Below are 15,931 nucleotides of genomic sequence, written 5' to 3'. Positions count from 1 at the left end.
AAAACACATGTATTCCGTTTTGTTGATATTTACTTCTAGCCCCCATCGTTCGTATTATTCGATAAGTTTACGGGTGATATATTCGAGATCTTTATAATCTTGGGCCATCACTATCTGGTCGTCTGCATAACTCAATGTGCACAATAGTGCGTTGTTTAGAGGAATTTTCATGTTTCTGCATTTTCTTTTCCACGTCATCGCCGTAGGAGACACGCAGCATCCTTGTTTGAATCCTTTGCTGATAGTGAAACCCATGGATACTTCCTGACCTTTCTTTATTTTACTTGTGTTGTTCTTGTAGAGATCTTGAACAGCCTTGATTAAGGTTACACTAATATTTGTTTTCTCGAGAGATTTCTCGAGTTTTTGTTGTGGCTCATTATGATAAGCTTTTTTAAGGTCCACGTAGAGGATTGGAATCATCTGTTGGTTGATTTCGTGCTACTTTTTTTTTCGATTAGCTGGGTAACAGTAAATAGATGGTCAATAGTTATTCTACTTGCTTTAAACCCGGCCTGTTCTTCGGCCCCCATATCACATAATTTATCTTTCATTTTTTTTTTTCATGAGTTTCCCATAAACTCTCGAGATGGTGCTAAGGACTGCGATTCCTCAATAATTGTCACATATATCCTTACTCCCCCTCTTATGTATTATCGTGATAAGCTATGTTCTTTGCTCCTCTGGTATACTCTCCCCGTTAATACATTTTTGGTAGAGGCTGGCTAGTCACTTATATAATTAGCTTGTACCGTACTTGAGTAGATCAGGTTGGATATTGCCAGGGACTGATGATTTTCTATTCTTTAATGCTTTCCATACTTGTGCTACTTCTTTGTCGTCAATCCTAATTGGGGAAGCTATTGTATGTACTTGCACCTTTGATTGTTTTTGAGGTGTTTGCAAATATTCTGCCCTTTCTTGCGCCAGTAGATTTGCGAAGTATTCGTTCCATTTATCTAGGCTGATCGGTGAGATGATGTCTTTAGTCTTATCTTGTCAAAGCAATCTAAGTATTAGCTCCAAACGAATATTTTATCGGGGATCATCTAAAATTAAAAATCTATTCTGACCAAAAATTTACAGATATTGAAGCATTAAAAATGCGAATTATTAACGAATATGCAAAAATAACGCCACGCATTCTGGCTAATGTTAGACGGGAATTTTACAGTCGAGTGGGATACTGCTTAGTACAAAATGGCTTATTGTTTAAACATTTGTTATAGTTTTATGTTTAAAAATTATCATAAATAATTTTTAGGTAGGATCACAGTAAAATAATATTGAAATTCTTCGAATTGTTGTATAACCTGGAATTGAATTGGGATGTATTATGATTTCTTGTGCTAAAGTGTATAACAATATTGTGATTTTTCGTGAACTAAGTACATTTCAACAATTTTATTGCTTTGTAAACAGTATATGCTCTGCTTGTATAGTCAAAAAATTCCTATAGCTTGGAATAACTCCATTACAAATCTTCTGCATAAAAAAGGTGACAACATGAACCTAGATAATTACAGGTCAATTTCTCTACTCAACCATTTATACAAACTGTACACCACAATAATAAACAATCGATTGGAAGTAAAATTTGAGCTATATCAGCCAAGAGAACAGGCTGGTTTTCGCCCCAACTACGGTACAAATGACCACCTACAGTGCATGAAAGTCTTGATTGAAAAATCAATTGAATACAATAGACCTCTAGTTCTAACATTTATAGACTTCCATAAAGCGTTTGATACTATCGAACTACCCGCACTTCTAAAGGCATTGGAAGAGTGTCGAATTCATCATAGGTACACCAATATTAAAAAAAATATATACAGAAATGCTACAACAACTATAAATCTGCACGGTCCTACCAATAAGATACATATCAGGAGAGGTATTCCACAGGGAGATACTATGTCGCCCAAGTTGTTCATTACTGTACTTGAACATGCTTTAAAGTCACTGGAATGGGAACGTAAAGGAATAAATATTGATGGTGAGATGCTTAGTCATCTACGATTCGCAGATGATATTGTTTTGATTTCAGCTGACCTAAAGGCTGCCAGCGATATGTTGAATGAACTCAGCGATACAGCACGTAAAGTAGGTCTAAATATTAACTAACAAAAATGATGACTAACTTAGTTCCGAGCCATCCTTTAAGGGTAGAAGACGTCGAAATTGAAATTGTTGACAGCTTCATATACCTTGGTCATACGGTAAAAATTAGCAGAGATAATTAGGTATACTGCTGAGCTGCTAAGAAGAATAACACTGGGATGGGCAGTATATGGAACACTGCGTGATATTTTTATAGGTGATATACCTATCTGCTTAAAAAAAGAGCCTTTAACAATATCAGAACAATATCAGTGTGTCCTGCCTGTCCTTACATATGGTGCAGAGACACTTACCCTAACAAGTACATCTACACGAAAACTACAAGTAACGTAGAATGGAAAGATCATTGTTAGGCATAACGTTGCGAGATAGGGTAGGAAACGAAGAAATCCGTAGAAAAAGTGGTGTAGAAGACATTATAAAACACATAGCCAAAATTAAATGAAGGTGGGCAGGACACGTCGCTAGAATGAAGAATAATAGGTGGACCAAAAAAATCATGAAGTGGAGACCGAGAGCGGATAGACGAAACCCGGGAAGACCACCCACAAGATGGACTGACGACATAAAGAGGATTTGTACCAACTGGATTGCAGCAGCGCAAGATAGATCTGAATGGAGGTTTTTCGAGGAGGCCTATATTCAGCAGTGGACGACTATTGGCTAATGATGATGAAACAATATAATTTCTTGTTTATAAGGTACTATTTATTGTTCACTAGTAGTAGTAGTATTTGTGAAAATTTGCGTATTTTACTATTTATATAATTGTGTATAATTTAATCATAAAATAAAAATATTAACAATTCAAATATTGTCAAATATCAGAATCATCAATATCACCAAACGCAACATGTCATACATATTCTTGTACCTCGTGTGGCCTGACTTTAAGGGGTGGCCTGAAAAATTTATGTGTCTTGAAATAAATATTTTATATTGTAAACTATTTGGAAAAATTGTTAATTTTTATATTTACTGACCGAATTTTGCACAACATTAAATGTTGTGCAAATTTTGTACACAACATTTTTATTGTCCGTGTTGGGTGTTGATAATGTCCGTTGAAGGGAGTTAAAGGGACAGTTTCATATAGATATATAATATATAATATATATACAAGGAGTCTTCTGCTGACAATAAATAAACATTTTTTTTATGATATTGGGTATATTTTTATGATATATTATGAAGCAAATGAAAAAGTTTACTCTCTTAAATTAAAAAAAATTTAATCAAATGATTTTTTGTAAACTGTCCGTATAGAGGAGGTGTCCGGAGAAATGAGGTGTCCGTTAAGAGAGAGTTTACTGTACTTAGCTTCCATTTTGGTGGTTTATGCTTAATTTGGTCCCCTTAAAATTAGCTGTGCCAATCACTGTGTACCAAAATGTGCCAATCTCTATAGCACCAGTGCCAATCACCTATGATTTTTGGGTATTTTCTTGTTTATTAATTTTTAATATTAATATATGAAAAGTAAACACAAAGTTAAAACCAAAATATGATTTTTCATTAATTTGAGACACTGTAATTTTTGTTTTGAAATATTGCAACTAAAAACGCAGTTGTGGTGAAATAATAATTAACGAGGTATTGCTTAAAGTGCCAATGACTGTACCGCTTACCTATATATATATATATATATATATATATATATATATATATATATATATATATATATATATATATATAAGAAAAAAGAAGTACTTGTGACTCGTTTGGAACAAATATATAACTGATTTGGATGGGTTGGAGTCAATAATAGGGCTATTGGTTAACTATTTTTTTATTCTCGAGCTTTCAATTGTGTTTACAATTATTATCAAGAGCTAAAAAAGACAAAATACTTACAAGGTTGAACTAAAAAGGAAAAACAATTTTTGTTAACTTACCAAATAAAAATTAGTTTGGTAAGTAAAAATCACTGCTTACATCTTCAAAATATTTATTACAAAAATGTTTTAATCTAATAAATGTTTCTCCGAAAAATTTTTTATAATTTTGAAAACATTTTTTTAATATAAAAATAATTGAATTTATAAATAAGTTCAAATAGCAACCAATTACAAATAGCCTCAATGTCATAAATGCCAACATAAAATTTTTATTTTTGACAATTATATTGCCAAAAGTAAAATTTCGTTTAAACATTCTTTTTTGTTTAGTAACAAAAAGAAGAAGATTTATTCACCGTTGACAGATGTCTGAAAGAATGTGACAGATATATGGAGAATTAAATATGACATTTTACAAGTTTTATATATAAATCATAAAGAAAGAATATAATTATAAATTATGCTTAAATTTTGAATTTCAGATCTTTTGTTTAAACTATTATCATTTTTGCTAATACAAACCATTTCCAAAAAAGTCCTTTTAAATTTATTACTTTCACTACATAAAATTTTAATGTTATCAAAATCCATAATATGGTCTTTATCGATTACATGTTCTGCCAAAGCACAAGATGGTTTTTTAATTCTCACAAAAGTGATTGCAGAAATATTTTTATATTAAAAAAATGTTTTCAAAATTATAAAAAAATTTTCGGAGAAACATTTATTATATTAAAACATTTTTGTATTAAATATTTTGAAGATGTAAGCAGTGATTTTTACTAACCAAACTAATTTTTATTTGGTAAGTTAACAAAAATTGTTTTTTCTTTTTAGTTCAACCTTGTAAGTATTTTGTCTTTTTTAGCTCTTGGTAATAATTGTAAACACAATTGAAAGCTCGAGAATAAAAAAATAGTTAACCAATAGCCCTATTATTGACTCCAACCCATCCAAAACAGTTATATATTTATATATATATATATATATATATATATATATATATATATATATATATATATATATATATATATATATATATATATATATACTTTCTTGTTGACAACGCTTGACTTTCCACGCCTGACGTAAGCCTGCCCTTGGCTTTTCCATTTAAATTTGTTTCTTGCTATCTGGTGACATTATCTTTCTGCTTTTTCTTTTACTTATTCTTCCATTTTTTGCAGGTCCTCATTTATGTAACCTAGGTCTTTACTGTATGATGCGTTCAGTTCACCCGGAATCTGACAACGTATCCTATCTAAGACCACTTTAACGAAGTAATGTGTTCCATTACGTCTTTTACTTTGGTTCTACGTATTTATTTATTGCAATTTTTAAAGATATTCTCAGCATAAGTCGTGCTATTGCACGAAGTGTTCCTCTCATTATGTTATCAGCTTTTATTTTCAACGTAATAGTCTTCAGATCATATATCACTAGTGGAAGAAAGCGAGAATTAAAAACTTTTACTTAAGATTTACTAGAATATTATTGTTCTTAGGAACAATTCTAAGTTTGCCAACATGTCATGCGGATTCTTCGGTCTACTTCCACATGTTACTTTTCTCTACTAAACTTTATTTGATCACCCAAGTCAATATGTTGTTCAACCGTTCCATTACTTTCTCTTCCACAGTCACTGATACTTCCTCCAAAATTCTGCATGCTCCATTTCTGATTTGTCTAAATAACTAATCTATTTGAATTTCATTGTTGACAGAAAAGCTTAATTGACAATTTGTTCTTACTTTCACATTACCTAATTTCGCTTCGACTTTAAAACATCACATTCGTGATAAACCAGAATTCCACCCAGCGAGAGAGTTCACTTTATAAAACAACTTGTATTTCCAATCCAAATGAGTTGTGTGCCAACTGCCAACGAACGAAATCATTTAATTTTAAAACGTCTGCACAAATCACCACTACTCTGAATTGGTAATTTGTTTGTAGATTTTTAATAAATTTCGCACTAGGAGCTCATTATTTTGTCTTCTCGTCAATAAATTTAGTTTTTCAACTGTACTGACAAAACAGACATAAACGTAAAATACAACCAGATAGTAAAAAATAAATATATCAGTAATAGGCAATATAACAGTAACAAAATAATGCTGGAAGAAAAAGCAGAAAAATAGAAACTAATGATTAACATAGTACATTCTATTCTTATATGTACTTCTTTCTCTTCTTTCATTTGGTAATAATCTACTGTTATCTCATTATTTACGTATGTATGGTTTACCCAGTCGACATTATCATGATGACTTATCATCATGATTCTCTTTTCATTTATTACTTTGCGAGATTTTATGATTACGATGCTCCATATATTTCTGGAAGCTATTAACTCAACTTTCTTTGACCCATTAATTCCCAGAACTATGAACAATTATTAAAGCCATTCAACTCAATGTTTTCAGTTACAAAGTTATTAAATATGACAAGAAAAATGTATAGAAATTTTTTTGATATTTTGGTTATGATTTTGAGAGAGGGTCGTTAAGGACCCCTTGGGCTACTGAAATAAAGACTAAGATAAGGTTTTTGTTTAATTTATAGAAATTCGTCAAAACATTTATGAAAACTGGAATTTGATAACTTTCATATGCCATTTTTTCTTTTATAGCAATACTCTCATTGAGTATGTTGTTATATCTTTAATCTACATCCCCCATGTATGAGGGATGAAGATCTATTTATATTACATTTTTCATATTAAAATTTAATCGCTTTTTTAGGTTGCTAAATTTTAGTTTTTGATTTTTGATTGGGTATTATTGAATATATTTTTCTTACTTTCATTTAAAATTTAAAGCGAGTTACCTTTTTGTCTTTCTTCTATACAGGCTGTTTCAAAATGTATGTCATAAATTAAATCACGCATTCCGGGGACAAAAATAAATTGATTGAATCCAACTTACCTTAGTACAAAAGTGTAGACAAAAAAAGTTACAGTTCTTTGAAGTTACAAAGGGCTGTAATTTTTACTATACGGCATGGAAGCGTGGACAATAAAACAGTCCGAAATTAAAAAATTAAATTCCTTTGAGATGTAGTGCTACAGGAGAATTCACAGAATATCGTGGACTGAAAAAGTAACTAATATAGAGGTGTTGCAACGAATGAAGAAATAATGTGAAGACATAAAACCTATTAAAATTAGAAAGATTCAATATCTGGGTCATATAATAAGGGGCGAGAAGTACGTATTACTTGGGTTAATTATGCAAGGGAAGATACAAGGGAAAAGAAAAACAGGACGACGCAAAATATCCTGGATAAGAAATTGGAGAGAAAAGTTCGGTTGTAGCTCATTAGAATTATTCAGAAGCTCAGCCAATAAAATTAAAAAAACGATGACGATTTCCAACCTCCGATAGGAGAAGGAACCTGAAGAAGAATAAGTTACAAAATAAAAATTGTTTTCTTGCATTATCTCCTAAACTACTTGACATTTGGTAATATAAATGGACAAGTTACTTTTATGTTCTGAAGGCATTTTTTATACAAAAGAAACAACAAAATCTAAGCGCACAGAAAACATTTTAAGGGGGGTGTGCATCACTAAATTTTCCCAAACTTTTGAGTACGTTTATTCAAATCAAATGAATTTTGAGGCATCATTATTTTAACACATTATTTTTAAAAATTTTTTGCCTCCTATAACTTTTTTCAAAAAACAGTTTTTATTGAGTTATGGGCCTTTTTATTAACCTTAAAAAACTACGTGCAACTAAATAAATGGCTTAAATGAATTAACAAGTACAACAAATGTCTATAACCTCTATAAATATGATATTACAATAAATGTTCAAAATGACCCCCATTTTCTTCAATACACATTCGGTATCGTTTTAATAAGGAAAACTGAATGCGCTGAAAAATCATATTTTTCTAACGAAATTAATTTGCAGCTTCAATTATTCTAACCCTCAATTGTTGTTCGTCCTGTATGGTTACAGAATACACTTTCTCTTTCATAAACCCCCAAAAGCAAAAGACCTGGACTTCCGGGTGGCTAAGACATAGGTGCGTCACGACCCCTTCCAATTCACCGACCAGGATACTGCCTGCAAAGATATTCCCAGACTTTATGCAGAACTGCAAATAATTATCATTACTCCAATTAAGTATTCAGAACTCCATTTAAATTGTTGAATAAGAAATACTGGGCCTATTAGATTGTTATCCACAATTCCTGCCCAAGCATTAACTTTGAAAGTCCTTTGGTGAAGAGTCGTTTTTTTGGCGTGAGGATTTTCATCGGCCCAAATGTGCTCGTTACGATGGTTTGGTATTTTATTTCTTCTGAAGGTAGCCTTGTCGGTAAGCAAAATATTTCTAATAAAATTTAATTTTCGAGTGTTTTCCATTAACAGCCAATCGCAAAATCCAATCCTTTTAGGATAATCTTCTACCAATAACTCTTGAACCGTTGTTAAGTGATAGGATTTAAGCAGCTGATCCTTCAAACGCCTTCAAACCCTTACTTAAGAAACATTTAGTTGAGCAGCTATTACCCTTGTACTTGTTTCAGGGACTTCTTCAATGATTTCTAAAATGTCCTCATCAGTTTCATCCATTATTGGACGACCTTTGACGACTATTGCCAGCAACTTGCTGTTGGAGTGTACCCGTGTCCCGTAAACCACGTATTTAGTCACTGGACATACAGCAAATGAAGGTGATTACCATTTTTTACAAAACCTCACTTGATCAAAAAGAAGATTTTAAGAAAATATACATCAGGTAGAAAATGCGAGGAAGCAAATTAAGTCCTAACTTTGAACCATCTTATAAAGAATCAGTAGGAATAACTCAAAAGAAGAAAACTCATTTGACACAGCTGTGTGATGAAGGGCAAATACCTATTGTTGATGTTGAGTTCTTTAGAAACCTACAGGTCTTCTTCTTGATGTGCCTATCCGTTATGAATGTTGGCGATCATCATGGCAATCTTTATCTTATCTGCAGCAGCGCGGAAGAGCTGCACAGATGTTGTATTAAACCAGATTCTGAGGTTCTTTAACCAAAATGTTCTTCTTCTTCCTGGACCTCGTTTTCCAAATATTTTTCTTGCAGGATGGCTTAAAGAAGAGCATATCTGGATTCATTTCGCATAATATGTCCAAAGAACTGTAACTTTCGAGATTTAATGGTGGTCAGTACCTCTCGGTTCTTATTCATTCCTTTGAGGTCCTCCTCATTTGTGACTCGGTCAGTCCACGGGATTTTAAGCATTCTCCGATATAGACACATCTAAAATGCTTCCAGTTTTCTGCACATATCTTCGTTCAAGGTTTACGATTCAACACCATAAAAAAGGACAGAGAAGACGAAGAAGGCGCCTATCTGATTGAAGGTAGATCTAGCTTTTCCGATGCGTGCTCTAATCTCCTGGTTGTTGGTCCATTCTTCATTTATTATGGTACCGAGGTAGTTGTAGTGCGTCACTCTTTCTACAGGGGATTGGTTGACGTATAGTTGACTTTCTGTTATTCTTTTCTTGCTAATTATCATAAGCTTTGTCTTCTTAACGTTTATATTGAGTGCATATTGTTGACTATAATACGTAATTTTGTTCACGAACAAAAACAAAAACCTACAGGTATCACCTAAAAATAAGACGGAAACTGAAACTGAAGCATCATCCGGGGAAGAAAATTGGCTACATCTATTTTCTCAAAAGTTTGATTTTGATTGTTTTGTTCACTTTTAATTACTGAAAAAAAAAATGTAAATTTTCGTTTTATTCTATTTTTTATAATTCAGAACCTCTTTTTAAGAAAATCAGTTATCTCGTAAAAATGAGCGTTTTTTTTTCCCAAAAATTAATAAAATAAGGTTATTTATGAGATATTTTTAAAATTGTTTCTAAATATGTTGTTGAACAGTGAGATATCTACTTTTATTGCAATACATTTCCAACAGCATTTCTGTGCAACAGTAAGTTAAGTGATTTTTTTTTCAAAATTTTGGTACAATTTTTCACAAAAGTACTGTTAACTAATCTAATACTCAGTTTACAGGTTATATTCAAAATATAAATGCAGTTCTCTGTACGATAAATAAGTTATGAATAGTTATTCCTTTAGCAAAATATATTTTAGCCGTTTTCTCAGTTCATCGACAATTACGATATCGCACTGTTACTTTGAGGAATCGATTTATTTATTATGACCATCGTTTGATATTTTGTTATGGTTTAGATGCTAATAATTCATGAATAAATTGTACTACATTACTATTATAGGTAAATCAAAGAACATTTGATATACTTAGAAGTTTTCTTACTCGTTCAGCAGAAGTAGGGCTTTTTATTAATTCACCTTGACCAGGATAAAACAATACTGAAAGTGAAATTGTATATCCATGCAATGTAAACATGCTTTACTTGTAACAGCTTTTGTCCAGTTATTCAGTTGTTAATAATAATACATCCCCAACATAAATGTCAAAAGTTTGTGTGAGTTCTCCGTTCAATATTTGACCAGTGCTATTTTGTAAAATGAAAGAAGAGTTTTACGGGCCGTTAATCCGGTGCCATTTTTACGCCGTCAACTCTCCCTGTCGGCCCTCGCCTTTCACCCGGCTACTTTTATATTTCTTTTTCTCCTTTTCTTTACGACACGATACGATAACACCTAGGGGAATCATCGGCCTTTTGAACACCCTTTGGCTACTAAGCAATTTTCTTCGCTAATTCGACGAGTTTATATTGAGCCATTGAAAATTACCCTCCAACTTCGGTGGTTACTAAGTAGGAACTTTTTAGGTTAGTGTCAGGATTTTTAATATAAGCAGTAAATGAGGAGATCCTTTACATTTTGAAGGGTATGGGTACCAAACTTTTAAGTATATAATTTTTTACACAAATTTTTTATACAAATTTTATTATTTAATCTCATCGAAATTAGTTTTAATTGGCAAATAAAACAGAGACTTTCTGATTCTTGTTGCATAAACTGCTGTTCCGCCTACTGGACGGATTTTCACATCATAAGTAGATAAAACCAAGAAAAGAAATATTTTATTGCTTAAAGTGGAAGAGTTTCCGAGAGTTGGTGAATGTCATAATAGTTAAAAAACTTTTACATCAAAGTGAATATGTTTGTTCTTCTTCTTCTTCTTTTTATATAAACATGACTCTATCTGTTTTTCAATGTGTCTCGAATAAGTTTTTGTTCCATCGTTTTCATGGTCTTTCTACTGATCGTCTTCCCATTGGGGAACCGTCTCTTTCCATCTTTACTACTCTATTTGTTGTCGTTCGGCTTATATGATCGTTCCATTCTACTCTTCTATTTCTTACCCAGTTCTTTATGTTCTCCACCTTGCATCTACGTCGTATATCTGTACTTCTAGCTCTGTCCCATAGTGTCTTACCATTTAAAATGTTCAATAGACCATGTTTCCAGGCTGTATCAAATGTTTTGTTTATGTCAAAGTAAATTGCCGTACATTTTTGATTATTTTTAAAAGTTTCTTAAATATCGTTTTCTATATCTATAATGTTGTCGTTTGTAGATCTGCCTGGTCTAAAGCCAGTTTTGTTAGATGGTAAGTTAATCATTACGTTCTAGGTTCCACATTAATCTTTTGTTGACATGTTTTTCACAAGTTTACATAAACAACATGTTAATCATATAGAACGATATGATTTTGGTTGTAATTAATCTTTATTTGGTTTCATAATACGAATAACAATGGCATTTTTCTAGAATTTTGAAAATAATTTTTGTGACCAAATAATATTAAAAATTTGGAGTAGAAACTCTTAAGATACAGGGGCGAGAAGTTAAAAGATAAAGAGAAGAGATAATAGAAGATAAGAGAAGGGAAATATTTGAGCACCACCCTATTTTTAGAGGAACTTCTTCTTGATGTGCCTATCCGTTACGAATGTTGGCGATCATCATGGCAATCTTTATGTTATCTGCAGCAGCGCGGAAAAGCTGCACAGATATTGTATTGAACCAGATTCTAAGGTTCTTTAACCAAGATGTTTTTCTTCTTCCTGGACCTGGTTTTCCAAATATTTTTTCTTGAAGGAGAGCATATCTGGATTCATTTCGCATAATATGTCCAAACAGGACATATTATGTGAAATTTAGAGGAACAGGGAAACCTTAAGACATATAGAATAAGATAACAAGAAAGGTAAGGTACAGTTGAGATAATCACGCGAGAATAAAGTAAACCGTAAGAGAAAAGGTATTATGATTGTGCGGTACACACTTAATATTTCGACAAATATACGCTAGTTATATCATAAAACAAATAATAATATAAATCAATAAAAATGCCTGAAAGAGATACACCATGCACAAAAATATAAATAATTGATATCATAACTAAAAAATAAAAGGCAAATAGTTCGTCAACAAAGTTATATTGAGGTATAGTAGTGAAAAAAAATGCACTATAACAATTTTTACTGCACAGTTAAATGGCACGACATAAGTGATTGTACAATTTATTATCGAATACAACAAAAAATATCTTTTTTTTTTTTTCTTTCGTTTAGAGTTAAAGTAAACGTCCATAAATAAGTAAGGTACACTGAACTGAATAAGTCGTAAATCACTTCTATACGATTTAGGTAAGAATTGTCGATACTCACAATACAGTAGGCAACAGGTGGACACAGGTACTTAGGACGGCAGGTACGGTAACGAATTAAGGTCTTCAATCCGTAATCTCTCAAATTAATTTAGGCAGACGAAAAGCACAAGTAGTATTAAGTAGTAGAGGTAAACGAAGAGACGTTAGAACGTAGAGATAAATGATCGTAGAGATAATTGAAGGCGTCGAATAACAAAGACGAATGAAGGTAGAGATAAATGAATGTAGAGACGAATGAAGGTAAAGATGAATTATTGTAGAGGTGAATGCACGTACAGACGAATGATGAAACGAATAATCGGCAAACAGAAGTGACTTCGTTCCTTCGAATTGAAATACGTCTGTTTGACAAAAGAGAAAATAGTTAATATAGGAATCATTGTGTAAACATATTTTATATAGATAAGAATTGAAAATACACTTACCGCCGTTTGATGAAGACAAACCGCTTGCCACAGGAAACAACTCGAAAATGAATTCGAATTATGTTCTTAGCTAAGCTCCGGATAAACAAAAGGAGTGGGAGTATTGACTGAAGAATGCCACGCAAAAATGACATTTAAATGGCAAGGCTAGTGTGGTCATTTTTGTAACCTAACCACTATCTCCCGACAGGAATTATACTTTCACCGAAAACCAACTCTTCTGCTTTTCTGAGAAGGTAGACCGGGTATTTCACAAAAGGCACTGATTCCTTTGTTACTAGGAAAGATTTCTATTTCTATTTAGGAAAGGGTAAATAAGAATAACAGGGAACATTTGGCGAAATATTTCATTGTAAAAAAAAGCGTAACAAATCGCTCGTTGCTGTTGGGTTACTTCTAAGGCTTTTAACCAAATATATAGATATAGGCGGCGTGAAAGTAATTTTCTAAGGGGAATAGTTTAAAGAAATTTATACATGCTTCAAATGCTAGATATGTATTTCTGCCAAGATTATTGTTTGCTTTTTTTTACGATTCTCCTTGCTTCTACATTTTGTGTACTCTGTTAGTATATCAATATTGTTGTACTTTTTGTATCGGTTCTAAATTGTATTACTTAATAAAAAAGCGGCCTCACATTGGGCATTCTACCAGGAAACTGGTTTGTGTTTCTTTAAAAGTTGCAATTTTCCTATGGCTATATTAGCAGCATCCAGTACAAGTGGACAAATCGATGTAAATATCAGGATCGAATTGTTTTCTAATGCCCTTTTATCCAATTCTTCTCGATCGACGATGGTAAATAAATAGTTGAAGTGTGAAATAAAAATTATAGTTTTATTGACAGCTACTAATAAGTACACTCTAGTTGTTGGTTAGGTAACTTTCTATAATAGACTGCGCTCAAATGAGCTTAAATCCCCAATTTATAATTTCACAAATAATCTATACTTCAGCACGGAGGTTAATGCTTCTATCATACTAACAAACTTTGAACTATGAGATTACAATACAATTCAATCTAGGCCGTTATTACAACACTTAAGAAGTTAAATTCGAAAATATATTATTTAGCTATTTATTAAGTTTGCAGTTTTGCAGGTTGAATGGACTCTAATTATTAAAATACTACTCGATATGTTTCACAATGTTTCAATTATATACGGTGAAACTATAAAAAGTTAAGAAGTTAAGAATAATGTGAGATTAGAAATTGAAGGATTAATTTGTGATTGAACAACAAGCTCATTAAAGCTCGTGAGTATGTCGTCAATCGACTCTGAAATTTTAATTAATAATTAATTAATTATTAATTAATTAATTAAATTAACTGTGTGTTTTATTAAGATTGAGAAGTGGTAACTACTATATAAACCTTTTAGTGCTGTCCAATTAGGTGAGCAATGAGGGTTCACATATGAAGGGATCAAAGGCAGATATTTCCGTAGCCATATTGAATCGTGTTGAAAATCCGTCGTTGAGTAGGCATGGGTGTATAGTGTTAAAAACGTTTTCCAACATATTTCTCCTCTGTGTTGTTTAACTTGATCCCCATGTAATGTTATGGCCATTACAATCTCACGTAATTATTTGAGGTGAGGAAATTTGTTGGATAAGATTAACACTTTCGCTGCGCGTGACCACGATCGGAGCCAAAGTGGTCCTCTGCTAGGTTCAGATGACTTCGATTGGGGACAATAACCCGATGATTTTTAAGACGGTATATTTTACTTATTCTGACGCCGACGTCAGTTAATGTTTGTCAGGGTGTGAGTAAAGACTTAAAGTGTCAAAAAATTTTACCAATTCTTTGCTGTGGTAGTTTCTTGATTCAAAATAGCGGAAAGAATGCCGGGCCCTTCAAACTGTAAAAAACAAGAAATATTCCTGCCACCAGACATAGTATTTCAAAAATTCCTATGGTTAATAAGGGTCGAACAACGAGAAAACTTTGCAAAATATGTTCCGAAAACAAAATTAGAAAGCAGACAACATATCACTCCGAAAAATGTGCTAATCAACCCGAATGTTGAGTTAAATGCTTTGAAATTGCTTATATGTGAATTTCTCTATTTTATAGAAAAGATAAACTTATTTTTTTTTTAAATTTCATTATATAATTATTTTTCTAGAAAAACGTTCTAATTTGATTTTTGTCGATCGGGACCAGTCAGCGATACACTAGAAATTCTTAGCCAGGTGCACATGACTCCCATCGGAGTCAAAATTTTAAATCACATTTTATAAATAAATATACACTTTACTTAATTAATTTAATACTATTATATATTCTAATATCAATTACAATGATAATTTGGAAAAAATTTATTGCCGCTCCTGGGTAACACCTCTCGAAAAAAGTCAGCAGCGAATGTGTTTCGCTGTATGCAATTCGGATTTAGTAAGAGTTTCGCCTGATGAAACATAAATGCTACAAATATTGAAATTTAGTGGCACCAGTAATGTTAGGTTAAACACAGACAGGGCGGCGTGCGCTGCGTCGGCGGCTGCGGCGGTGTTGAAAGCGGTCTCTCGTCTATATGTTGTGCAACACAGACGAGCCGTTGTTCGTCAGCTCGCCGCGTCAGCCGCCGCGCAGCCTATGCTGAGTACCATGCGCCGTCGGCGGTTTTATGACTTCTGGCGGCACATCAGTAATAGATATCTCGTGCTTTAACAGACATGTGACTGTTTTGCAGCGGTTTTATTTGGTTGTTTTTGTGAATGTGTTTGCCAAATTTTGTATATATTATGGAAGCTATAGATATCGAGCAAATATCGATAATAAGCAAATATTGAATAACACCTGTATAAGTTAGATTGAAATTATATGTTACTGTAGGCACTCGGCTATCAATTAAATACAATATATTAAAAAAATATAAGAAAAATTTATTTTATAAAATGTATTTTTCC

The 15,931-nt window shown here is 32.4% G+C and overlaps 1 long non-coding RNA gene across 1 annotated transcript in view; it reads left to right on the top strand.

The window, feature by feature from the left end:
• The window catches only part of LOC140440299 (uncharacterized), a 605,785-nt gene that overhangs the window by 94,644 nt on the left and 495,210 nt on the right, over positions 1-15,931 (top strand). The gene's annotated exons all lie outside the window — the stretch shown is intronic.

The sequence above is a fragment of the Diabrotica undecimpunctata genome, chromosome 1, assembly GCF_040954645.1.
Source record: "Diabrotica undecimpunctata isolate CICGRU chromosome 1, icDiaUnde3, whole genome shotgun sequence".
NCBI lineage: Eukaryota > Metazoa > Arthropoda > Insecta > Coleoptera > Chrysomelidae > Diabrotica > Diabrotica undecimpunctata.
The sequence above is the reverse complement of the archived record's forward strand: the minus strand, read 5'-3'. Positions and strand labels throughout refer to the sequence as shown.